Source organism: Sciurus vulgaris, assembly GCF_902686455.1.
Source record: "Sciurus vulgaris genome assembly, chromosome: 10".
Lineage (NCBI taxonomy): Eukaryota > Metazoa > Chordata > Mammalia > Rodentia > Sciuridae > Sciurus > Sciurus vulgaris.
In genome coordinates this window covers 47,924,760-47,952,582 of record NC_136470.1, presented here as the reverse complement: position 1 = coordinate 47,952,582, position 27,823 = coordinate 47,924,760, and the positions used below count along the sequence as shown (strand labels likewise).

Genomic DNA, 27,823 nt, shown 5'->3' with positions numbered 1-27,823 from the left:
GTGGATGAAAATTCAGAATGTCACCACTACAAAACTACTCTCTTCTCTTGTTGTCCTGCTTCCCAGCACAGTGACTCATAACCATCCGAACGCCAGGCCTGCTCCTACAACCTATGGAAGGTCAGAGTAAGTATACATCTATGAATCCATCTTCAGTTTCCTTGCATCTCCTCTGGAGGCCTTGTTCTCATTATCTAAAGATCTTTCCATTCCCAATGAGATTAAAAAGTAAATCAATGTTTATAAATCCTTCAAAGTCCAACATTAGGTGCTACTGAACAAAATAATACCATTTGCATATTTTATCTTTGACTAGGGGTATCAGAAGGGGAAAGAGAATGAAGGAGAAGACAATCTTTCCATTCAGCTTTTTAGTATTTATAAGGAAATCTCCTAAGGGCTGAGTACTACTTTCCTTTCTTCTCTCCCCCAATAATGGTTCAGGAAAAGGAAAGTCCCCGATGTCAAAACAGAATGTTGTAGCAGTACAAGATAAGTTAGCCATTCCCGTTGGTTGGGCAAAATCTCTCCCAATAAAGAAACATGGACTTAGGGAAGACAGCCAGATCCTACTGGCTCCCTACTCCCAGAATCCCTTTTGAGCCTGACTATACTGCAGTCAAGTCTGATACACTACAGCTGATTCTGGAATGGAGGCTTCACCATCAGGAGAAAGAGCTCCTGCTTCCCCAGAATGGTGAGGGAACTGTTTCCACAAACCGATATGAAATCTTTACAAGTTTACTGCTGAAACAATGTAGGGCCCAATACATACATTCTGTTCCATACATCAAGCTCACTCCAAATTAGACACATTTTATCTAATACAAGGCTATTATACAACGGTGAGGATGGGAATATAGCCCTGAAAAGGCTTCTGCCAGGCAAGATAAAGCTGATACTTGAAGGATGAGAATGAAAATACATTCAGGAAGAAAAAGACTTTGAAATAAAACCCATTGATGATACTACAATCTCCTGGATTGACCAGACATAGCACACCAAAGTGGCACATCAAAGATGTGCAAAATATAGAAGCTATCTAATTGGTGAAAATCTGAAGCTGTCAAAGGGAACTATGCAAAGCAACTGTCGAAGAAGCTCAGCTTGAGGGTTAATTAGAAAGCTATATCTAGATCAAGGTATTTGTAAATTGAGTGAGTGTATGTGTGTTCATGTGCATGTGTGTGCTTGTGATCAAAAGCAAAGGAGAAAAACATGGACAAAAAATGGAATAATTTGTGAAGAGTGTGCTGTGCAGGCCTCCTGAGATTATATAAAGCAGGAATAGAGACAGATCTTCATATGATCCATTGAAACTCAACCTGGAGCAGTCTAACAGAGATAAAAATTCCTGTCCTGGGGGGTATTGGGAAGATGAAACAGCATATGAGAACATACGGGAGATCATAGTGCCATATATATGCTCCATGCTTCTCTCACCTCCTCAATAAACATCTAGAATGCATGTTAAACAGATGTCTGGTCCTCAACCCTGGATTGAATCATAATTTCCACGGAAGCTATCTGGCATGCTGTATGGTTAGCCAACAATGCTTATCAGGGAAAAGTAGGAAGCATGGGATTATTCATCTCTGTTCCATGATGTGGAACACAGAAATACCTCCAACAGAAGAAAATGGTTGTAAAATTCAGTCTTCTGTCTCTGAGTTCCAGAATGGGAAACATGAGAACTACAATTTCACAAAAAACAAACTAATGTATTTTAAGAGTATGTCTCTTAATGGCATTCTTCTGCCAATACTGTCTATTCTTTCTGAGTCTCAAAAATTTTTTATTGATTTGGTACAGAATAACAAATTAAATATCTCCAATAAATCTAAGGAAGTTTTATTAAAATTGCAGCCCCATTTAATTGCACCACTAAATGAAGACAATAAAATCTGGGACTGACATTCAGGGACCACTTAAAAGTACTTTTCAAGGAAAACATTATCAGGTAATGAATAACCATGTCTCCCTTCCCACTTCATAGTAAAGGAAAGTTTAGGAAGAAAGATCAGGGCAATATGAACACTTTCTAGAAAACTTCTCATAAAATTGCCATTATCTAAAGTGCCTTCAAGGAGTCATTATTCTTAAAAGAAAAAAAAAAAAAAAAAAAAAAAGAAAGAAAAAAAAAAAAGAAAGAAAGAAAAGAAAACACTAAGTGTATTTTTGCAGATCTCGATTTGAAAAGCAGTCCTTAGCAGAAAAGGAAGCGATACAGACCAATTTACGAATGTCATGTTAGCATGCTTTCGGAAGGAAAAATAACCTGGCACCCTGATCAGATCTTCACAAATATTTAATATCTCTATGTAAATAAAAAGACAGTTTCATGATCTGCAGCTGGGAAAAGAAGTATGAAGACAGGAAAGGCAAATATTCTGGCTAGCGTAATAGATGGGAGTTAGGACTCCTGAAGGTCAGTGTGGACACCAGGCAAAGAAAAAGAAGAGCTTCCAGCTGCTCTGCAGAGATGGTTCCCTTAACCATCTACCTAATCATAGTACTGAGGAGGTCCTCTTACAGCAAATATGACTTGTGGTTTTAGAATCTGTGTGGCTTCTGAATCGCTAGCATTCACTATGTCTTCTCCATCCCCACCCCCACACAATTTATAAATATTACCTTTGAACAGCTTGTTGCCCTCCCACTACCCCCAAACCTGCCCCGCTGAAAATCCTAAAAGGTGTTTTGGGTTTGTTTTTGGTTACTGGAAATCGCTTTTTATAGATTTGCTTCTAGGCCAAAATAACAGCACACAAAAAAGGGGCTGAGTCGCTAGGAGCTCCCGAGCCAACAACCGCAAAATGACAAGTTTCTTCTCCCTTATCTTGAAATTAACGACAGACCAAACACTGCAATTTTCTCACTGCCGCCCTTTGCCCCAAACTGCCTCTGTGCTTGTTTTGTTAGGTTTAGGTCTGTTGTGGCGAGAAGAAGCGTTTCTCAGGAAACTTTCCACGATAAAAGACGAGAACCTTCCAGACCCCTTGCCCCACCTCGCGTCCAGACCCTTTTACAAGAAAACAATAGTGAACATGAACTCGGGCACCTCCTTTGGCTTCCCAGTGCACAGTCTGGCCTGCAATTTAAAAGAGGGTCCCAGTGCGGGTCCCTTTAGGCTTCCCAACGCCCTTCCGTCAGGCCGCGGGGGCTATTCGCCCCTCTGATCTCGCTGGCAACTTCCGGACCTCAGGGCAGTCTCGTAGGTGTCGCCCACGCACACAGCGGCTGGCTCAGGGGTCCCAGCGCCCCTTCCCCGCCCCGGCTTCATGACGCCACCCCCTGCAAAGCGCCCCGAAGCTGGCAGGATGTGTTGAGGGGCATCGTGTCCCCTACCCCCAAATCCTCAATCTCAAGGGCTCCAAAGCCCAGCAGCTCAGACCCCAGGCCTCCACGACCCCAGTCCAGAGCGCAGTCCCCTCATCACCAATCTCCCTCACCCTAATTTTGCAAACCCCCAGCGAAGCCAGCCAGAGAGAGTTACCCGCCAAGGCCCAAGCGCGACTACCGCAAAGGCGTGCGGGGCTCCGGGGTCGGGGCCCGCTGCTCTCCGCCCGCCTGCGCCGCTCGCTCCAGCCGACTGCTGCCTCTCCGGCGGCGCCTGCCTCATCGGGTCCCTAAGCCCTGGGCTGGCGGAAACCGGAGGAAGGTGGCGCGGGCACGATTCCTTTCCCCCAGCCCTGGCGGCGGAGCTGAGGAGGGCGCAGCGCCGCCCGGAGTCCGAGCGCCCGCCAGTCCGCGCGCTGCCCGCGGCGCCCGGGTTTGGATCCCCAGCGACTGTGCCGAGCGCCTTTGAAGCCGCAGAAAACTCCTCCTGCTCCGCGGTTGTAGCCACCAAGTTCGCGAATAAAGGTGCAATGCAGATAGAAGCTGCGGGGCTCCCCATCCCCCGGGGCGGCGAGGCTGGAGCGCAGCGGAGCCCCTACCTTTCCCGCGGGGCGGATAACAGCCGCGCGCCCTCTCTGGGCGTCAGGGACAGGAAAATCACCGGGAAGGGAGGGCCGGCGAAAGGCGGCGGGTGGCTTCAGGACAAGGTAGGAGGATCGACTTCCACAGCCAAGAAGACACTCCCATCCCGCCCCGGTTTGTTTGGAAAGCTGTAGGAGCGAAAGTGAGGGGCGGTCGGGTACTCCCCTTCCCCGCGGGGCTGGCGGGCGGCAGAAATAAAACAGTGAGGCTTGTCGCACCCGGGACTGTGACGCGAGGCGGGGTTAGCAGTTTGGTCCCTAGCAGAAGCGGAGGTGTGTTCAGAGAGCTCCGGAATTCCCAGGCTCTGCTCTTTAAGGACAAATGTGTCAGTGCTTTTATCTTTTGAAGGAGCTGCTACTTCAGGCAGAAGAACAAACATGGGATGTGGTTTTCTTCTTTTTTCTTGTTAAAGTAGCCCTCCCTAGGGAAGAGTCTATATTAATAATGGCCTCACACTTGGATGGCTCCGGAGGCTTTTAAAATTTCATTGTTTGTCAAATAACTCGATATTTTGCAAATGTTGAGTTCATAGCTCCAGCTTTTGAGCACTGGACATGTAATCACATGCAACTGAGTGACCCCGAGAGAGTAAAGTCACTGCACTCAGGAGATGGGTATAGTCAAAGCCGACAATGTATTACACACTGAAACAAAGTCCTTCACCTGTCATGGCCCTTCTAGTATTTTCCTTAATTATAAAAACAGTCCTTGGAGGTGGCTCTTATTATTTCCCCAGTTTTACTAATCAAAACACTGAAAGAGCTCAGATAACTATTCTTTGCCCTTTCTACAAACTGCCTTTGACATAAACCACACAGATTTTGTAACTTTAAACATAGCTCTTGGGACATCAGGGTAGTTAAAGAAGTTTAGGGAATTTGTTCATCTGGCTATTTTTTTTTTTTTTTTTCAATTGTACTTTGCTCTTTTAGTTTCTTTTGAGTTCCTCGTTGTCCTTCTTTGTTCATGGTCTTCAAAATTAAACCTGTATTTCACCTCATTTTCTCTAGCCTTCCTAGACTTTTAGACTCTTCAACCAAATGAGCTGAGGGGAGGGGCCTTCCACTGTTCTTAGATGTCTGAAGTGTGCTGTAATGACAACAGTTCTTCCAACCTGGTTCAAATGCTACCCACCTAGTGGCCTGCTGTGTGACCTTGGGTAAGTGACTTCCCTTCAGTGTCCTTACTTTTTGCCAGTGGTGAAGTGAGACAATTTATCTGTCTTAGGTTTTGTTCTTTAAGATTGAAACACAATGATGGAAATGTTACTGGAGATGAGAACTTCTAACTCATTGGCAGAAAGGAAACTGAGCCAAGTGAATGTGAACATGCACACAGGCAAAACTTTCATTGGGACTTCAGCCAAAGGAAGACCAGGCTGCTCCTGAACAAAGGAAGATGTAAGCTTTTTATTGATTTGCTGGGGAGTGGGTTAAAGTCTGGTAGTTTTCCAGTGAACGGGGCAGTGCTTCAAAAGTTGCTTTTTCTTGAATAATACTTGGACTGCCTGGAAGTTATGGTCAACTTGTCCCAGGAACTTCTGAGTTGCTCTTGCAATTGGTACCATCATCCTGTGCAAGATCCTGGTCTTGTGGCTCCACCCGGACCATATGATAGGGCTGAAGGACTGTAGGTGCTTGGGCTGCTTGCTGTAGCTGCTAAAAAAGCAGCAAAGGTGGGGTAGAAGAAAACATACCAGCTTCAACTGGTGATCAACATGTTGACATGCAGAGCTGGGTGAATCTGGCCCAAAGCTAAGGCAGCAAAAGGGACAGACATGAAATGAAGAGAGAGATGCCAAACTTTTTCATCCTATTCTCTTCACCCATCAGACATCTGAAGCCCCAAGTGAAGTGACTGTTCCTACCAAAAGTGGCCTTCAAGTCCCTGAAAAGGAATGTAGGCAACCATTAGCATTATACCCAAACATCAGAAATGTTATCTATAGCAAAGCTGGTTAAAGAGTCAATATATACATATATTGTCCAGCTATATGACCTCCAAAATTAATGAGTTTTAAGTTGACTAAGAACATGTGTATTTAATTTTTTCCCCCTAGTAACAATTTCATTTTGTGCAAGCATGTGCTTCTGTGGTTTTATTAGAGTCTCATGACAGGTCTGTTTAAAGAGTGCAAGGATAGAGAAGCAAAGTGCCATGCTACAAAGGTTAATAATTTATGGTACCCAGGAATTTACTTCCTTACCTCAGCCTTTTATTCCATCATGGTATTCCTTGACTCCCTCAAATACTGGGACACAATGCTTATCACAAAAACAGTCAGTTCGGGAAGTGAAATGTAGGCTTTTAAAATAATACAAAGAATTATTAATGAACTATGGGTCATTGCTCACCATGAGTCAGCTGCCCTGTCTGTTCCTCTAAGACTCATCCTACAAGTCAGAATAATCTCCTGATAGAAATGAAGAAATTGGAGCTGGGATTTAATGCAAGAGCTGGAGACCAAAATCAGTTTTTGTTCCGGGTTATCATCACTACACAACTTTCTGTGGCAAAGGCTTTGGATCCATGCAAATTAATTTTTAAAAATTGAGGATATATTATTGTACAGGCACATGGTTGCTACTACGAAGATATTTAGAATTCCTATGGAAGCTGACAAAGGATTAACTGTGTGATGGGTTTATATGTTGTTAGCTCTCTCTTTGTGATGTTGGTAATTGTTTTGGGAAAGTTGTTTTCACCACATAAATATATTTTACTAAAGCTTTTTGTACATTTATTCCAGTAAAGCAAGAAGGATGAGCCATGTAGGTGGAAAGAACACTTGGAACATGCAAAACTTTTCAAAGCATCTTAGGCCACAATATTTAGGTTGTGTACATAAAGAGCTGGCCCTGTTTGCTAGGCTAATTTTTTTTTTATTATGGATAATGCAATCTCTTTGAAATAAAATAGTATTTCATAAGATGTTGCCTCTGTATACCTAGGAACAGGTAGAAGCCACTACCTTGACAGGTCATTCAGCACTTACAGATTCACCATCTAGAGGAAGGCTGAGAAATATAGTATTTCTTCCTCAGTCTCCTGCAGAGCCTACCTTCCAAACTCTCATGTTCTGTTTCAGGTACAGTCTTTCCTTGCAGAATGGATGATAATAACATCTACTCCTTGTAGGAGAGACCTAATCATAAGGATGTACTCTCAACAGGACAATCCTATCAGATCACAGTGGGTGAAACACAGAACCAGAGATAGCCATAAGTGATAAGAATACTTTCTTACAACACCCCTTTAAAAGTTAATAATATTTTCCAGGTTTTATTTAACATTTCTCTGTGCTTGAGTTGAGTTTTAAACAATATCTGGCTCAAGACTGAGCTTGACTAAGCTAATTCTTTGTACATACAATCCTTTCTCCAACTCAGAGTGAAGATCCCACCAGCTGAGTCTTCCAGTCTCTTGGGGTTTTATCTACTGTTAGCAATTGTTTAAAGAACCATGTGCCTTTCCAAGACTCGATTAAAACCAAGTTGCCAGGCTGGAAGTGATGAATTGCGAACTCCAGAGGAGGAGTCTGAACAGCAGTAATAATCATACTAGAAAACAAACAAACAACAACAACAAAACAGAGACACAGATTAAGTCCACTTATGCTGGAAGTTAGGAAGATTTGTAGGTCTCAAATTGACTCAGAACAAACTTGTGACTCTGACAAAGCTTTTTGGGATATTTATCAGGCACTTCTGCATAAAAACCCTTTCTTTATAATCTCCCAGTTTTACTTACTTTTGGGAGGACTGAAACAAATGTACATCTGAAGTAACAATAAAAGAACCATTGTCCTATCTTTAAAAAAAAAATAAAGAAAGAAAGAACATGTGCCTAAGCAGTCTAAATCCTGACTTAGGGCTGTGACTCTGCCTACAGTGTGGAAAAACTGTTATATTAACAAAAAGCAGTTTCATTCTTTCATACAGGCTCATACTTCAACACCAGAGCAGGAACTCAGCTATTGCATATGTAAATATCCATTGTAATTATTCTCCCAGCATTTCCATTGCATGAAAAAGGAATTCAGTTCTATGAGGAAGTTTATTTTTTACTTCATAAATATTGGTGTTACTGTGTGCTAAGCAGTCCCTGCAGGTTTTCAAAGGTCTTAGCTCAGTCTCAGGGATGATATTTACTCTCCTTTCACAGGCTGGAGGATGGGAGTGGAGATAAGTACATCCCAAGCAACTGAACATGAGGAACATCTGTATGGTGCAAGATCATTTGTATGGTGGAAGCCATAATTAAGACAATTGACAGAAAACAACTACAAGTTTTTAAAAATAGGTTAACACACAGAATAAATAGGAATTGCTATGGTGTCATGAAAAAGTAACCCATTTTAAAATGTCACAGGCTTTAAAAAGTGATTCACAGCATTAATACAAATAGTTCACAAGCATGTGCAAAAATCTCAATGTCCTTTTATAATAACACAATTTAAGAAAAAATAAACAATGATTAGAAACAAGATTGTCAAAAGATTAATGAGGCCCAATTTTGTTAAAAGGTGTGAGAAAAGTATATATGGACGTTTGAAGTGGTACTTCCTTTTAGAGGGATTTAGTGATTGCTCTCAAATGTAGAAGGTTGGGGTTTGAATTTCAAAACCCTAATTAAAATTCCTTAACTTTCCTCCTTACAGTTTGGCCTCAAGCCAACAAGCAACCTAGGAGAGAGGAAAGGGGGAAAAGGACTTAAGATCTCTTAGCTGGCTCTAAGCTACCTGGTCAACACAAGGAAGAACCCATCTAGTTGCTGAGCAGCTCCAAGGCAGACTTATAGACGGTAGGGCTGCAGGTGGGGGCAGTCTCCAAAATGGCTGCATCACAGAGTGGCTTGCTCAGAGCTGTTATTCAATTATGGGAAGGGTGAGAAGCCTGGACTTCTATCCTAGCTAATGGGACAGCCTTCCAGAGGAGGGGGGAAGTATCCCATCTTCTCATCTGTCTGTGGAGCCTCTCTCCTCATCTCTACCCCTTCCCATGAAGGACCAGTCTGTCAAAGTATTACAGGTAATTTTTTGCTGGGCATTTGCGTAGTGTGTTAGTTAAATGCTAATACATTTACAACCTTGTCTCTCATCTTAGGTGTTTTACAGAGCTGAATTTGCTCTATTTCACTTTGTGTGCTTATAAAGACATTTCCGAAAGTCTGATTTTGGCCATAAGTACTTTTTGAATTTGTAAATGAAAATGAAAAGGTTTTTCAAAACATTTTGCACTTTAGGTAATTTTACATGAAGTTGCTAAGAAAATCAAATTGAACTTGTTGAGAAGGGAATCGATTTTATTTTATTTATTTATTTTTTTTGAGAAGTTGTAACAAAACTGATTCTGTTAAGGGGGTATGTGTGCCATTAGATCAGAACCTGTACAGTGACTGTGTTTGGGGTTATCTATAATATTCTACTTCAGAATTAAAGGAACTCGTCTACTTCTATACTTTCAGGGAATTCTCATGTTAAGATGAGGATATTTTTGAGGGTGACTTGTCAGGCTGAGAAACACCAATCGTTTGCAAAATTGGTGCTGGTGATTCCCCTGTGCATATCTGGAGCTCTCCCAGCTTCCTGCCTTTACACCTGGAGATAAGCAGGAGGGTGGGGCCAAACAGCAAGGTGGGGGTTATTGGTTCACTCAAATGTGTGCTCACACTTTTTATATTTCTGTCAAGTGCTAAGTGATTTCATATGAATTATATTGTTAGTACATGCAGCAACCTTGTGGGCTAACTGCCATTATCCTATTTTCCAAATAGGAATTGAATAATCAGAGAAGTTACATAATCAGTCCAAAGGTGCAGAGCAAATGTGTGTCAAAGCTGGGATTTAATCCAGAGTAAGTGTTAAAACCCTCTTTTCACACCCTTTCTTTTAAAGAAATGATTCATATGAGAAAAATGAATGTCTGTTATTCTGGAGTGTGATATTCAGAACATTTGCAATGATAGTAAATCAAATGAGAATCCTGTAAAGCCCTGATTAGCCTTTTGTGAATTGTTGTCAAGCTCTCAACTGAAATGGAATTGAAGTCATTTCCAGTTCCCATTGTTCCCTTTCCGGTTTCTAAAACCAATGTGTTTCCCCCAGGGATATGTAGAATGTGTATTCTTAAACCTTTCTTCAGGACCCCACTCATCTTTCTGCTAGCTGGTTCAGTGCTCACTTTCATACCTGAACTCGCTTTGGGAGTAGAGCCCATTTTAAAGTCAACTACAATGGCATTATTATTCATAAGCCACCCAGTATGTGATACTTTGTTTTTGCAGCCCAAACTGACTAAGACACCCGTCTTGAGCATCTGAAGCAGAAGGAAAAGATTGCCAGCAATTTAAATTAGTCATCTGATTTGCTAGAACTTTTGTTTGTTTTTGCTGTCGCTTCTTATAAAAGTTTAAAATTTTTGCACTCATTATGCCATATGGGCAGTGATATTCAAATCCTTCACTTGTACAATGACTACTAATTATAATGAGTATGTTAACCACAGGGTGATGCACTGACCATCCAAAAACTATCTGTAGTGATCCAAAAGTATTAGATATCAATGACTTTAATTTTTATCACTTTGTTATTATCCCATAAATTGAAGCTAATCTGTGTCTTTATCTAAGGAATGGAAAAGAAGTATGTATAATTACGTTTTTGCTTGGAGAAAAAGATGTGAGTAGACAGGATTTAATTGTATGTCTCTGTGCCTACCACAGAATAAAGCAATGTATTTAAACAAAGTCAAATGGATCCTAGATTTTGAATGCTCAAACTTTTGTTTAAATGATAAAAGATCGTGCTAGCTATGGACTACAAAGTTGAATATTTTGAATGTTCCTGGTACGTTGGGAGTCTCGGGTGAAATTTTAATCTACAGACTGGAAAACAGTAAGATGTCAATACTAAATATTTGAAAGTTGTCCCTAAATTTTAGTTCTTCAGAATGATTCATAGATTCATTTATACTTCACTTAAGGAAATGTGCATGTTCCTTAAAGATCAGAAACCCCTTTCCCCACACTTATTCTGTACCTGCCTTCTCTCAGGATTCTGTCACCAACCTCCAAAGAGGGATGTGAGAGTCTTCTATTTCTAGCTCTGATTACTTTCTTAAATCTCATCCTTGTGTGTTCAGCAGCTTGCCAAGCATGCAGTTCAACATGTATTTATCAGCACCCACTGAGTACTTTACAAAAAGCAGAGTCAACAAATCCCAAACCAAAGTCTCTAGTCTTTCAGCTCAACCAACATTTTAGTGCAATACTTTTTTCTCTCACTCTTCACTTGTGAAACCTCACAGGCATCCTCACTTCACCTTCTTTACCCCATCTTAATAGAACATGCATCCTTAATGTCATTAACACACTCCATGTACAATCATTAAATACATGTTTATCAAATGCTTATTACTCGCATGACACTATTGTTCTAGATACTGGGAGTATAATTCACAGGTAGGGAAACAGAAATCTGTGTCCTTCTAGAGCTTATAGTCTAATATTTAATGGTGGCCAGAAAGAGTCTTCAAAGGCATCCTTGTTGATGTCTTCATCCCTTATGCTTCCCTTGACCTGGTATCCACCCTAACCTGAGTCATCCCTCTGGAGGTCCAATCTCCTAGAACTGCATTCTACACGATAATATTCTGGGGACTCACAACTCACACTTGTACTTTTCAGTCTTGTGCTGATTCCTCCAACTCTCAATTTAGCCTTCTTTACCTGCTTCTCTGTAGAACAGCCTCCTCTCCCATCTCACCAACTTCATTCCCTTAAACACAGTCCAAGAGTTGACTCCACCCTTTCTGACCTAATCAGTCCAGGTTTTTAAAACAAAAACAGCACGTTATCTTCTGAATATCCGGTAACTTTTGTTTTTTACTCTGTAACAAGGAAGTCAGTAAACAGGACTTCAAAGCTTGGTTACCTTCTTGAGATGGAAAAGGGACAATTATTTACAGCAGGATTGTTGGGGGGGTATATAAAAAATTTCGTACAAATTCTTATTAATAGTCATCTGTCAGAATGAGGCAGCTGCAAGTGAAGAAAAACTCTAGACAGACTTAAGAGGTCGAGTGTGGCAGAAAGGAAATGACATTTGCTGAGTGCTAAAGAGGGGCTTCGCAAACATTATCATGTGTAAGAGTAACAAACTTGGAAGATAGATCATTATGGGGATAATAAAAAGAGAGCAACAATAGTCAGAAACAGAACCAGATTCAAACCTAGGTCTGGGCTTGACCAAAACCATTAGCACACACACTCAGAGAAGGATCTAATTCTTTTGTTAGGAAATCCCTGGACTGGTTCTGATGACATAAGGAAGACAAATTTTAACTGAAGGAGAAAATAAAAAAATGTAACTTAACTTCCAAGTTTCTGAAATTCATAAATGAGTGAGACATTTATGTTTTTAGTTTTTTTTCTTTATTTTCAGCAAAATTTCCATTGCATTAAAATCTTTTCTCCCTCCCTCCCTCCTTCATTCATTCCTTCTTTCCTTCCTTCTTTTCCTCCTCCTCCTTCTTCCTAGTAAAAGTGTGCTCTTCTTACTGTCCTTCCAAAAACAAAACAAAACAAAAACAAACAAACAACAACAACAGCAACAAAAACCCATCCCAGAAATAGTCTGTGGGAAAAAAGCGAAGTCTGATGCAGTGTCCTGTGGACCTTTCTCTTTGTAAATGTTTTTTTTCAGACAGAATTCAACCCTTGATTTTGTAATTAAGCAGCCTTTCCCAAATTGTGTCCTTTTGAGAGATGCTAATCTGAATTCCAAGAACAAAGAATTCCTAGGAAAATAGAATTGAGTTCTAACCATGCTCCCCTGATGGGCCCTAAAATAATACACATTAACATATTAATGAGGCAGTTAAAAATAGCAATAAAGAAAGGTGTTAAGCATTACTTACTGGTTCAACACATCTAAACAAATTTGTTTTTGTAGGGGACAACTCTTTCCTTCAGGATTCCCTTATAATATACCCCTGTCCCTACCTCTCAAAGCCAGTTAAAACAAAACAATGAGAAGGAGATTGCTGTAGATTTGGTTCTCTCTATATCCAGTTAGAGAACCAAGGTCCGGGATCCTTTCAAGAAGTCAATCATGAATATGAAAGATTTCAGATGGTATTATTTCATGAGAAATATAGTTAGAAAAATATTGTATGGCAAACTTGCAGTGACAGGTTTAATATAAAGTCACTTTATTGTTCTTGGAAATTATACATGTATCAGCATTCCCTAGCATTTTGTTACATAGTACTTAATGTGATTCGTCATTATTTTAAACTGTGTTTTAGTCAGAAATAAATGGATTCTGGTCCAAATTCAGGTTAATGTCTGAAGCAATTTTCTATCTTTTTGCCAGCTGGCTCATCTTTATTTCTACACAAGTAGCTTGTGCAATCTAAATTCTCTGCACTAAAAAAAAAAAAAAAAAAAAAAGATTTTTTTTTCAGTCAAAATCTTAGTGCAGTGGAAATTCCATTGGCACCACCCCATATCTACTTGCTACCCGGGAATGGAATTTGATATGTTCTTCATGATTTCTTTCATTTGTTCATTTCTAATGAGAACTACTATATGTCCAGAGTAGTGACATTCTAGGCACCTTTTATACAAAATACTAGATATTAGAGTTCCTGTCTTGAGAAGCACTGTGGGAGAAACATGCATTCAGAGACAAATGTCTGTAGGAATTCTGTATGGGTCATGCATTGTGCTTTGTTCAGACAATACGGTGGTGAGACAGTTTTCCCTTCTTGATGCTTTTAGGTTAGCACAATTGACTTAGTCCATTCTGGCTACTCTAACAAAATACAATGAACTGATGGTTCTGGAGGTTGGGGAGTCCAGGATCAAGGTATTGGCAGATTTGAGCATCTGGTGAAGGGCTGCTTCCTCCTCAGAGACACCTGCTGTGTCCTCACATGGGGAAAGGGATGGTCAGGCTGCGCTCTGTGGCCTCTTTATAAAGGCAGGGATCCTGTTGATGGCCTAAGTACCTCCAGACCTCACCTGCTAAAATCGTCACCTGAGAGGTTAGGATTTCTACTTATGACTTTTTTGGGGAGGAAAAAATAGCTCTGGTGATTAGCTTAATGCCAAAAATAAACCTTCCCTGTTTTTTTTTTTTTTTTTTTTTTTTTTTTTTAAGATTTTCCTTTGCCAGCATTGTCTTATCTTTGCTCAAAATAACACATGCAAAAAATCAGTGTTTGTCAGAAGAAAATTTCTAAGTATTCTAAGCTGGTCGAGATGTGAAGTAACTTGACAAGAAAGGTCTTTAGGGCTCCAACACTGACCATAGTACCCAATATGTCTCCAAGCAATTTGGTGGTGGTGGTTGCTTTGTGGCAAGTAAATTTTATTTTAGTAAAATTTTAACATGCATGCCATGTGTGATGCTGGTATATAAACTGACATGATAAACAAGTTTTAAAGCTATAGTGACTGGAGTTTCAGTCTTTACATTCAGCAGGCTTAAATCAATTCTTATATGATCTGACAGATGATTTGGCCCTACCCCATGTTTTCTAATTCTGTAGGATTAGGGTGCAGCTGGATAGTCTTTGCTTTTAATCATTTCCCAGTGTTGCTGATTTAGCACGTCCAGAGGCAGCACTTTAAAAAGCATGATTTAAGGGATTAAACCTACTAATTTACCAACTTAAAATGATTATTAAAAGACTGTTAGTCCTCTGTTGCTCAAGGCTAGGGTATTTATAAAATACAAAATGATAAGAAGATAGAACAAAAATATGTATTTCATATCTTCAATGGCAATGATCTGTCAACTTAAAGACCAAAGCCTGTTTCTATCACCACTGGTTAGAATTAAAAATATTAAGAAGTTTGAATCTTTATAATTTGACTTGAAATAACTGTTTTTCTCTCCCCTGGACAGATGTCTTAGAAATATTATTAAATTTCTTTTATCACATCTGTAATAAGCAGTATATTAGACTTTGTGAAAAGGCCGTCGCAATGATGGGGGTGGATAGTTTTTTGTCTGTTTTGTTTTGTTTTGTTTTAAATTTCTTATGAATGTGCCTTGAATGACCCTTAATCTTGGGAGGAAAATTTCTTAAAGGCAGCATCACTGTGAGTCAAAAACAGGGACTAGGTTGGTATGATAAGCCATGGGGCTAACAACATGGAGGGACAGATGGTAACCGAGTTGCTTTAAAGAAGAAAAGCAAGGTGGGAGTGGTGGTGCATGTATGTAATCCCGTTTACTCAGGAGGCTGAGGCAGGAGGATTTCCAGGCTAGCCTCAGCAATTTTGTGAGACCCTAAGCAACCGAACAAACCCTATCTCAAAATGAAAAGAGCTGGGGATGTAGCTCAGTATCAGAACACCTGTAGGTTCAATCCCCAGTACTGGGAAAGAGGAAGAAGAATGAGGAGCCGACAGAGGAGGGAGGGATTCCAAAAAGACCAAATGTTTCTGCAGTCTGAAAATTCAATGTATCAAACATGGAGAGGGCTAGTAGAAACATAATAACCAAGTCCAAAAAACTATCTATATTATATTATTCTCCCCCAGCTGCTATAACAAAGTATCATACACTTAGTGGTTTGAAACAAAGCAAATGTATTTCTTACAGCTTTGGAGGTGAGAGTCTGACATCAAGGTGTCAGCAAGGCTGTGTTCCTTTTGTAGGACATAGGGGGCAAATGGTTCCCTTGCCTTTCCAGCTTCTAGAGCCCACTGCATTCCTCAGCTTGTGGCTCCTTCAAAGCTCCTGGATCTTCAAGGACCCAGCACAGCACCTTCAAATCACTTTCCCTAACTGCAACCCCTGCTAACCTCCTCACGTCATTGGTTCCTCCTGCCTCCCTCTTATAAGGATTTTGTGATTACATTGGTCCCACCTAGACAATCCAGGATCATCTACGCATATGAAGATCCTTAATTTAATCACATATGCAAATTCCCTTTGCAGTGTTGGGTAGCATATTTATAGGTTCTGGGGATTAGGATATAGACATCTGGGACTGGGGAGGCATTATTTCCAACATATGCCATTTATTTTGTTATGGTCAAAAATTTCTTGAGATTGCTAGAGACTGGGAAGGGTGAAAGGTAGGGGGAATAAAGGGAGGTTGGAAATGGGTAGCAAAATACCCATAGAAAGAAAAAGTCCTGGTATTCTTCAGCACAGAGGAATGACTAACTCACAATAACTTATTATATATTTTATGAAGGTCTGGAAGTAAGGAAATCAAAGGTTTCAAACTTAAAGAAATGATAAGGAGAGGGAAATGCTGATTACCCTGATTTGATCAGTGTGCACTTGTGTTGAAATGTCACGCTGTACCCCTATTAATATATACAATTAATGCATGTTAATAAAAAAAGTCTCACAAAGGGGAGAACACTGAGAAGGAATTTTCAGGTCTACAAAAGCAAGAAAAAACTGTCTAGGGTACATAAACTCTGTGCTCACTCTCATTGTATTAATTACATGCCTTAAACTTTTCCCTAAAAGGATGCATTTACATGCTGCAAAAGTTGAAATATAATTTCATGGGCTTAGATAATGCATCAGGTACTTTTAAAAAATACTTCCTTAACTCTTTTTAGCAAGAAACAATTTATTATTTGTTGCTATCCATATAAATATGAATAAATAAACTTGAATTAATGTTTTATTTTTCAACACGGGGCATCACATTTCTAGGAGGAAATTGATAAATGGTGTTATAGAAAAGAGAATGGCTATAAAGTGTTCATTCACTTAACAACAATTTGTGAAGTGTTCACTATTTGCAGGACTGATGGCCAAGAGAACTCTGAGGACAAGGATAAGAACATGATGGGGGCTGGGGTTGTAGCTCCATGGTGGAGCACTTGCCTAGCATGTGTGAGGCACTGGGTTCGATCCTCATCACCACATATAAATAGATAAATAAAATAAAGATATTTTATCCATCTACAACAAAAATCATTAAAAAAAAAATAACACAATGAAGCTGCGGAGTATATTATTGAGCCTGGATCCTGGAACCCAGTGATGTGGAATCCAACTCTAGCCCCACTGTTTACACGCTTTATGGCCTAGGTAAATTACTCATCTCTGTGCCTCCATCTTATCACTTATACAATTGAGATAAAATTAATACCTTGCCATATGGTTCTTGATAAAGTTTTTGGCACACTGGTGTATAGAGTTCAATAAATGTAAGCATTGAGGAACAAGAGATGACTAAAAGCCAAACACCGAGAACTTAGTAATGATAAGAAATCTGGAAGGACTTTCCAGAGTGAAGACCTGTACTTTCTACGTTTATCCTTGTATTACTGTATTTAAAAAATGGAAGACTAGATGAATATGAGACAAACTCAAGTTCCTTCCAAAGAGCACATTGAACTCTAAGAAGTGAAAACTATGCCAGACCATTTCTTCTTTGATTGGATAACAAGTCCCTTTTGTCAGAAGAAGAGCCTTTTTCAGTTTCTTGAGTCACCCAGCTTTTCAGATCCTCAAGCTCACAGTGTCTTTGGATGATTCATGGCATGGTCCTGATCTTACAGGTCATAGTTTAGTCCTTGTGCTTCATGGGTAAGATCAAGTGGATTTCCCCATAGTGAAGGTCTTGTCCAGGCTAAACCTCTGCAGAGTAGATTCTTTAGTGTTCGAGAGGCCTTTGAATGGAGAGCTCGTACTCTTTAGACTGTGTTCAAAGTTCAATTTATCAATTGAATATGCCTCATAAACTTTTGAAATTTGTGAAGGATTTTTAAAAAATAATCAGTTTAATGTTTTTTTTCCTCTTTTTTTTTTTTTTTTTTTTTTTGTACTCCTGGTTTTTAAAACCTTCAAAATGGAAAGGAGTAAATAATACCCAATTATTTTCAAAGTATCTTAGAAAACAAAAATATTGATAAACAGATACTAAGCAGAGTGCCAGATTAAAACTTTTAGAGAACCAATGTCCCAAAATGTAAAATAGCCTATGCCCAAAATGTAATTCTATGGAGAAATATGATCTAAGTCCGAAATTTAAGTGGAAGTGAGGCCAGCACAATTTTACTTTTAAAAAAAATTCTAATTTTTTTGGATGACTTATTCTATAGTTTAAAAATAATCATTTGTCAACTTCTCCAAAAATTGTTTTCTCTCTCTCTCTCTCTCTCTCTCTCTCTCTCTCTCTCTCTCTCTCTCTCTCTCTCTCTCTCTCCCTCTCTCTCTCTCTCTCTCTCTCTCTCTCTCTTTTTTCTGGTGCCCTGGGAAAGTATTTGACCTGTCTTTGGATAATCTGGTTCTGATTAAGTATCTACTGTGCTAAGCACTGTGCTTTATGCTGGATGCACAGAAGTAGGGTGACAAGGCAGAGAATGACTGATGAGCTTCTTCATTAGATCATCAACAAAGGTTTCTCTGGGGAGGAGAACTTTTGACTTGGGTCCTAAATGATAAGGAGAACCCAGCTATGTAAAGATCAGTGAAACAAGCAATTGAGGAAGAATAAGTAAAAAAGAAACAGGATCTTAAACATCAAGTAGATTCCTGTCTCATCAGGGAGACAGACAAAGAATAAACTCATTTCAACATGTCATGGTTCTTGCTGTGTTAGCCATGAGAGCAGGGTGCTTGAGGCCTGTGGCAGGAGTGGTTAATCAGAACTAAAAGTTATAGAAGAGCTCTGCCAAGTGGAACTATGTAGGGAGCACTAAGGAAATTTAGAGCCTCACTTCATCAGGGATATCTGTTAAAATGGAATACTGTGGGGCTGGGGATATAGCTCAGTTGGTAGAATGCTTATCTCATATGCACAAAGCCCTGGGTTCAATCCCCAGCACTACAAAAAAGAAAAAAAAAATGGATTATTGGACTCTACTCTGTATTTGCTCAATCAGGATCTCTGAGTTGGCTGAACAAAAATCTGGTAAGAAAAAAAAATTCCTTTGTAGTTTATTGGTTATTATTAAGATAAGGGGAAAAGGAATTATTAAATAATGGAATTGATTGTTGAAATGATCCTCATGAGAAATGTAGGTCAGGAATTTTTCTACAGAACCCGCATTGACTTGGTGATCACTAACTGCATAATTGTCCTTTCCAAGGTAATTGTATAACACACACATCCTTTGGTAGGGTATTACCATCAGGGACCATAGGAACAAAATAAGTTATAATAGCCACCTTTCACTGAGCCCCAAACTGTATGTCACAAATGACAATAGGCACTTTGTGTGTCATAGGCCACATAACAACATTTGCATCAATGACTATCTATCATATATATATAGTAGTGATCCTATAAGATTATAATGGAGCTGAAACATTCCTGTTGTCAGTGATCTCCGAGCCATCCTAACACTGTATCACAATGCATTACTCATGTGTTTGTGGTATGCTGGTGTAAAGAAGCCTACTGTGCTGCTAGTTAGATAAAAATGCAGCACATATAATTTTGCACTATTGATAATTATAGAAATGATGTTACTGGCTTATGTATTTACCATACAGTACTTCTTACCACTATTTTATAGTGTACTCCTGCTTATAAAAAAATAATTACCTATAAAACAGCTTTAGGGTCAGGTCCTTTGGGAGCTCTTCTGGAAGAAGGCATTGTTCTTATAAACGATGACAGCTATATGCCTGTTGTGGCCCCTGAAGACCTACCAGTGAGAGGAGATGTGGAGGTGGAAGGCAGAGTTTTTGATGATTCAGATCCCCCATAGGCCTAGGCCAATGTGTGTGTTTGTGTTTGTGTTTTGGTTTTTGAGGCTAAATAGTAAAATAAAAACAACCTTAAAAAATTTTAAGTAGAAGCATATTGAATAATAAAGACAATATTTTGTATAACATAATATATTTAAGCCAAGTGTTATTACAAAGAGTGAAGAAGTTAAAAAATTAAAAATTTGTAAAGTAAAACATGTATAGTAAGCTAAGGTTAATTTACAATTAAAGAACAAAAAATCTTTAGAGGGAAATTGAGTGGATCCTAGGGGTATAGGGTGTGTGAATCTATAGCAGTGTGCATTAGTGTCCAGATCTTCACATTTGCTCACTGCCACTCACCAACTCACCCACAGCACCTTCCAGTCCTGCTAGCTCCATTCTTGGAAGGGCCCTACATAGGTGTGTTTTAGTTAGCTTTTTTCACTGCTGTGTCCAGAAGACCTGATAAGAATAATTGGAGGAGGAAAAGTTTATTTGAGGGCTCATGGTCTCAGAGGTATCAGTCCATAGACAGCAGGCTCCATTCTTTGGGGCTCAAGGTGACACTGAACATCATGGTGGAAGGGTGTGGTGGAGAAAAGTAGCTCCAGACATCCCACCAGGAAGCAGAGAGATATGTACCCCCAATGAGTCACCTCCTCCAGCTACACCCTACCTGCCTTCAGTTACCACTCAATTAATCCTTTCAGGGGATTAATTCACTGATAGGGTTAAGGTTCTTATAACCTAAATTTTCCTGCATTTCACGTTTGAACTTTTGGGGGACATCTCATATCTAAATTACCTCATATCAAAACCATAACAAGGTGTATCATTTTCTGTCTCTTATACCATATTTTTACCAAGACTCTTTTAAGTTTAGATATGATTAGACACATAAATTCTTACCAATGTGTTATAACTGCCTACAGTATTTAGCACAGTAACAGGATGTATGGATTTATAGCCTAGTAGCAATAAGTTATACCATATAGCCTAGGTGCACTCTAGTTGTGTAAGTGCACTCTAAGATTTGTACATAATGATGAAATCACCTAACAATGCATTTCTCAGAATGTATTTCTGTCATTAGGGTTGCAGGCTCAATGGGTTCACATTGTGGGTAAACATTTACTTACTGTGTGTCCTTGGAAAACTTGATTTCTCCAAGCCTTGGTTTCCCTTTTTTTTTAAAAAAAAAATGGGGATGTTGGTGTGTGTGTATGTGTGTGTGTGTGTGTGTATTTTTAATATATCATCTGTTATTTTTCCAAAGCTCTTGCAGAAAAACAGTCACCGAAAGGTTAAATAAGTTCTCTAAGTTTGCACATCAAGCAGGCTGAAGATTAGACTCCAGTTGTTTAAGTCAGCTTTGCATTGCTGTGACCAAAATACGTAACAAGAACAATTGTGAGAAGTAGAAGTTTATTTTGGCCTCATGGTTTCAGAGTTTCAGTCTATGGACATCCAGCATCTAGCAGAACATGGGCCCAAGAAGAGACAAAACGTGGTGGAAGGTTGTGGTGGAGGAAAGCTGCTCAACTCACGTTGACCAGGAGAAAGAGATATTCAGGTGCCAGGGACAAAATATAACCCCCAAGGGCCTGCCCCAAGTGATCCACCTCCTCCAACCATGCCCTACCTGCCTACAGTTACCACCCACCTAGTTTGTTCAAATTATTAATTCATCAAATGGATCCACTGATTAGGTTACAATCTTCATAGTCTAATTGTTTCACTTCTAACAGGAGCTGTTGAGGGATACCTCATTTCCAAATCACAACATCAGGATTTTAATTAATTAATTATTTTATTTTATTTTTACAGACCACATTTTGATTCATTGTACACAAATGGGGGACAACTTTTCATTTCAATGGCTGTGCATGATGTAGATTCATACCATTCATGTAATCATATATACACATAAGGTAATGATGTCACCATCTTTCATACCCCTGCCCCCTCCTCCCTCTCATTTTCCTCAATGTAATCTAAAGTTCCTCCATTCTTCTCTTACCCCCCACCCCTCCACTCCCATTATGTATCATCATGCATTTATCAGGGAAAACATTCAGCTTTTGGTTTTTTTGGGATTGGTTCATTTCACTTAGCATGATATTCTTCATTTCCATCCATTTATCTGCAAGTACCATAATATTATTCTTCTTTACGGCTGAATAATGTTCCATTGTGTATATATACAACAGTTTCTTTTATCCATTCATCTATAGAAGGGCATCTAGGTTGGTTCTGCAATCTAGCTATTGTGAATTGAGCTGCTATAAACATTGATGTGGCTGTGTTACTATAGTATGCTAATTTTAAGTCCTTTGGGTATAAACTGAGTAGTGGAATAACTGGGTCAAAAGGTGGGTCCATTCCAAGTTTTCTGAGGAATCTCCATACTGCTTTCCGGAGTGGCACCAATTTGCAACCCCACCAGCAATGTACAAGTGTGCCTTTTCCCCCACACCCATGCCAACATCTATTATTGCTTTTGTTCTTGACAGGCAGACCAATGGTATAGAATAGAAGACAGAGAGACAAACCCACATAAATACAGTCACTTCATACTAGACAAAGTTGCCAAAAACTTACAATGGAGAAAAGATAGCTTGTTCAACAAATGGTGCTGGGAAAACTGGAAATCCATATGTAGTAAAATGAAATTAAACCTCTATCTCTCACCCTGCACAAACTCAACTCAAAATGGATCAAAGAACTAGGAATTAGACCAGAGATCCTGCATTAAATAGAAGAAAAAGTAGGCCCAAATCTTCATCATGTTGACTCAGGACCAGACTTCCTTAACAAGATTCCCAAAGCACAAGAAATCAAAGCAAGAAGATCAGTTTTTCTCAGTATCACTCTATGTATGGTGTATCTAAGGATAGTCAGCAAAGATGGATCCCCAGCCATCCTCCTATACATATTTCTGGTGTGTTAATGCATTTTAATGATGCATTCCTTTAGGTTGAGATTTCTTCACCTTGGCACCATTGGTGCCAAGAAAATTCTTTGCTGTGGAGGGCTGTTTTGTGCAGTGTTGAACATTGCCCTTACCTACTAGATTCCAATAGTGTCCACACTTCCAGTGGGACAACCAAACTATCTCCAGCCTTGCCAAAAGTCCTCTGGAGGATAGAACTATCCTTGGTCAAGAACTCTGGCTTTAGGTCAAGACTTTCTCACACACACACACACACACACACACACACACACACACACACTCTCTCTCTCTCTCTCTCTCTCTCTCTCTCTCTTAATCCTTCTTCCCTCTCCTTTTCCTCCTCCTCTTGTCCTCTTCCTCCTACTACCTATTCATTAATCTTTCCCCCAGATCGTTTCTTTTTCTGAGTGCTATTCCTATGCTCTCTTGCAGGTAGTGGAAAAAAAGAAAATTCAGATTCTAGAATCAGAGCCTATGGAGGTAGTAGTGCGTTTTTAATAGTTACCCTAAGTGTTTATATTTCAACTAAAGATAGTATCTCTGTGGATCCCACTGAAGGTCAAATTTCATCATAGTTCCTTCATCTTCCCCAACCTTTCTTCCGAAAAATGAAAGCTGACTCATCTTCCCAGTATATGTAACACATGCAACATTTATTAGTCACTAAAACTTAGTCAGGTAGTCAACTAAGGTTGATAAAGGCTGAAGGAGTTCCTAGGCTGTGAAAATTTCAGTGCTAAAGTTGGGAAAATCCTGGGAAAGTTTAGATGAGTTGGTACCCCGAACTTAGCGTGCAGCACTATGAACCACATGGTCTAGTCTGTATATAAAGCATCTCACACAAGCACAAACCAAATATCTATTAGTAATAAAAATGGAATTTCAATCTAAATTTTTGTGCTGTTTAAAGGTATTTTAAAGTTGATTTCCAGAATCGACTTTTTTACCCTTTTTTTCCTCTTCCATAATTATCTTATGCTCGCAGTACTCCAGCACAGTTCATTTGCTTAAAAATCTGGAATTCTCTTATCTGTTTATTTTGAAGATGAACTGAACCTCTCTCTTTTTTCTTCTACCTCTCAGGGCACATCTTCATTGCTACCTTTCCATCTGAAGCTGAAACTGTCTTGGCAGCCACATAGACGACCATGTGGGGTCAATGGTTGTGTGCTGAGAGAAAGGGAATCATCAGACCCTTATCCTCTTCTGTGGGGGAAAATCCCAGGGTTATATATTAGTTTATGAGCTCCTTCCACTAAAAGTAGCTGGAAATGGAAGCAGAGGAACAAGAAAATAACAGTTGAGGTTTGGTGAGATTTTTTTTTTTTTTTTTTTTTTGAGAGTAGTGATAATGTTTAATACTTAAAAGCATTTGTTGATTTGTTGGAAAATAAAATCTACATTCTTGGACCTATGGATTAATATGGTAAATGATTAAAGAGAGGATAGGGAACCAGTATTTCTACTTGGGCACTCTGTGCCTTACACTTGATAGCCATCCTTTCTCATCTAAGGATCCTCTGATGTTAGCACCATTACATTCATTTCAGTGAAGAAGAGTGAGAGTTTAAAGGAATTAACCAACTTGTGCAATGTCACTCGTCTAGGACACGAGGAAGTCAGAATGAAAAACAGATCTGTAGCTTTCCAAAGTCTTTCTCCTCTCTTGTCATACATTTATAGATCTTTATAAAGGTTATAAATATGTATGCTCTAAGTTTGAGTTTATTAAATAAATCTATTTAATTGTCTCATCTCCTCATTTACTTATCATCTTTCACCCGTCTCAATCCCCAAACTTGAAACCCTGATGTCTGAGGTGTGAAGTAAGAATAGTATTCAACTAGAATAGAAAAAAAGTAAAAGAACACTTCCTTCTTGATAGTTACAAAAAACAAACTAAAACAAACTTCTGAATCCCCCTGTCCCTCCCAGAGGCTTATGTCGGGGTATAGAAAGAGCCATGGTGAGGTCTCATCCTACACATTACCCAAGGAGTGCTTTCTTGTTCACTGACAGACTCCAGCCCTGAGCATCAGAGCAGAGGACATCCGAGGCAGCTAGGAGGCTCTGTGAATGCTTCCAACTCTCTCAGGGACACGGGTGTCTCATCTACCAGACTGTCAGCTCTTTCCAATGTGTCCAGCCTCATGGGGAAAGCTGCCAGCCTCATTTCCTGTTTGGCTCTGCTGTGCTGCCTCCAGAGGGAACCTGTTTATGCTGTCACCTTTCTCCCAGAACCACCTGTGCCACAGGCAGGGATGACACAGGGGAAGGGGAAGCACGAGGGAAGGACTGGACATTGAGAGGAGGCAGGACACAGTGTTTTGGACAAGCTTTCTTACCACATCTTGGAAAGGACTAGGAGAATACCTAAGAGTGGGCCTGATGTGCCTGCAACTGTTCCAGATTTTTGTGATCAAGTGCCCCAGTTCCTAGGCGGGGAGGGGAGAAGGATGTGTCCTCAGAGAAGGTGAAATGCAGTGACATAATCACTTTGGCTTAGTCTCTACAAGTTCTGTAGTTCTGTTAGCTGGCCAGAAACCTTTGCTCTGTGCTGTTTTCTAGTCTGTTCTAGAATTTGTTGTTCTAGAATTAGTGGTTATAGGAATCCCCTCCAACCTCTACCCTTTTTTTTTTTTTTTTTTTTTTTCCGGTGCTGGGGATTGAACCCAGGGCCTTGTGCTTGCAAGGCAAGCACTCTACCAGCTGAGCTATATCCCCAGCCCTTACCCTTTTTAATTTATGTATTCTACTTAACTTCTGACACCTATAGTTACCATCCGGTTCCCTTAATACCTTTGGAATAAAAAAAAAAAAAAAAAAAAAAACTGCAATTGTCACCTATGTGATGATATGAACCAAACCTATGTAAGAATATATAATGCTACATATTATTATATATACACACATATTTATATGTATTTCACAGAATTTTCTACTGTTAAATGGAGTTTATTTTGCTATGTGAGAATCAAATTAAGAGTTTTCTATAGTTGAGTACCATGAGAAACTGAACTTGATCAAACCTTCCTGAGGAATGTAGAAGAAGTTGATAGATTATATGTCTTAGATTCACTGTTGGGGCAACTGTAGGAAATGCTGGTGAGCAATTAGCAGGAACAGAGTAAGCCTGATTAAGAATTATAGAAAACAGGATGTCAGAGTGAGCTCAGCATAGTAACTGATGCAAATTGAATAACCGCCGTTTACTAAAAATAGAATGATGGACTGTAGCTTTAACTCCATATGAATAGATACGAATATGCATTATAGTTTTGTAGCCACTTGCTGAATACCTCTAAGAATTCAAATGTTTTGTTTGGTTGGTTTTGCTTAGTAATAAACTTAGTCAATTCTATATTTCTGAATTTGCGTTTTCCTTCGGGTTTTAATCCCCCACCAAGGGATGTGGAATTAAAAAACATTTTGAATGATGGTTCAGAAATTGGGTGCACCTTGAGCTCAAATTCCCTGTTCTGCAATTTACCAGCAGGAATATCAGGTAAATTTTAACCTTTCTGAGTTCCAGTTTTGTTATTTGTAAAATAAGAATGGTAATAGCCACCTTGAAAGATTGTTCTGAGGATTAGAGATATTTATGCAAAACCTCTGGTATATAGTGCTAAATGCTCAGGTATTCATAAATGACAGGAATACTGCTCATTGCAAGTTGAATGACTTAGACCTTTTTGGGGCAAGGAATACATGCCACCATTTAAATTAAAATTTTCAAAGATTTATTATGGAAAAAATGTTTATGGTGGAATATTAAGTAAAGTGCAGGCTACAAAATCTGAGGTATTTTAGAGCCCAAATATAGTCCTATTTATATGTCATGTATGGAATAGGAGGAGCCATCTTGCAAATATCAGGGTCCCAAATGAATGTACCAAAAAGGGTGGATGGAGAGTCCTACTTCCTGATGAACTCTAATAAAGTCATAAACATTTTCCTCAGACTTCTTGGTCGTAAAGAAATAAATTCCTATTTTAAAGCCAGTTGAGTGTTCTTTTATTTGAAGTTGAATATACACTAAGTGATTTGAAAAATACAGCTGTTTTAAATTTGAATTAAAACTCTTTTCTTTAAGTTTTATACTTTTTGAGATTTCCAAACATAAATTAGGAAAAAGAATCTTAAATAATGTTATTAATTTTAATGTAGTCAATAGTTGGTGTGGTTTGACCATAATTATAGTTTCCAAAAACTATTGAGTAATTATATCCTCTCTTCCTTCCATACCCTGACTCCTAACCACTCACCTAACACTTCCTGTGTACAGCAGACACTTGTAGCATATTTTAGTTATGTGTCATCCATAGTGATTGCTGCCTTTCAAATCAGTAAAATGCATGCAACTGCCTTTTAATCATCTCAGTTTCCATTTAACTGTTGACTATGGCTTGTTTTACACAAAAATATTACAAATTAATAAAAATTAATAGTATTAATTTACTTGGAATTTAGGGGTGGCTATTTGTTTTCTTTTGTACATAGTGTTATCACATATCATTAATATATCCCCTATGACTTAGGGTCCTGTTATGGTTTAGATATGTGGCGCTCCCCAAGACCTCATGTGTTAGAAAATGCAAGAGGGCTTAGAAGTAAAATGATTGGGTTAGGAGATCCTTAATCTAATCAGTGCATTGATTCACTGATAGGGATTAATTGGGTGGTAACTGTAGACAGGTCTGGTGGGGCTTGAGGAGGTGGGTCATTAGGGGCATACCTTTGGGGATATATATTTTGTCCATAGTGAAGAGCTCTTGAGAGCTCCCCACCACTTCCTGGTGCCATGTCCTCAGTTTCTTTCATCTGCCACACACTTTTGTCGTGATGTTTTTCCTCATTTCAAACCCTGAGGAATGGAGATCTATGGACTGAGACCTCTGAAACTGGGAGCCTCCAAATAAACTTTTCCTCCTCTAATCATTCTTGTAAAGTCTTTGTGGTCACAGCAAAGAAAAAGTTGACTAAAACAGAAATTAGTACAGGGCATTGCTGTGACTAACCTGACCATGTGGTTAAGAAGCTTTTGGAGCTTTTTGGAATTTGTGGGAGGAATTTTGGAAAGTTTAGAGATGCAATCTGGAAAAGCTTTAGATCGTTGAAAGTGGACGTTAATGGTGGGATCTCAGAAGACCAGAATGTGGATAGAACTGTAGACAGAAAAGACAGGGCTCATGAGGTTTCAG

General features: G+C 39.3%; 1 protein-coding gene and 1 long non-coding RNA gene across 7 annotated transcripts in view; one reads left to right on the top strand and one right to left on the bottom strand.

Annotated features, from left to right (window-relative positions):
* Positions 1-4,084, bottom strand: part of ST3GAL6 (ST3 beta-galactoside alpha-2,3-sialyltransferase 6) — a 55,021-nt gene extending 50,937 nt beyond the window's left edge. For 4 of the 6 annotated variants that reach the window (XM_079100546.1, XM_079100551.1, XM_079100548.1 and 1 more), the window contains exon 1: positions 3,497-3,730. The gene's annotated coding sequence lies outside the window, so the exon portion shown is untranslated. Of the gene's footprint in view, positions 1-3,496; positions 3,731-3,938 lie in introns of those variants that run through there. The other 2 variants (XM_079100547.1, XM_079100549.1) reach the window with 2 other exon arrangements.
* Positions 4,085-4,429: 345 nt separating this feature from the next.
* LOC306637789 lies at positions 4,430-26,947 on the top strand. The gene is made up of 6 exons (XR_013757263.1): positions 4,430-5,140; positions 5,209-5,381; positions 7,070-7,173; positions 7,371-10,876; positions 23,706-23,859; positions 26,030-26,947. It is a non-coding gene; the product is annotated as an uncharacterized lncRNA (long non-coding RNA).
* The last annotated feature ends 876 nt before the right edge of the window (positions 26,948-27,823 follow it).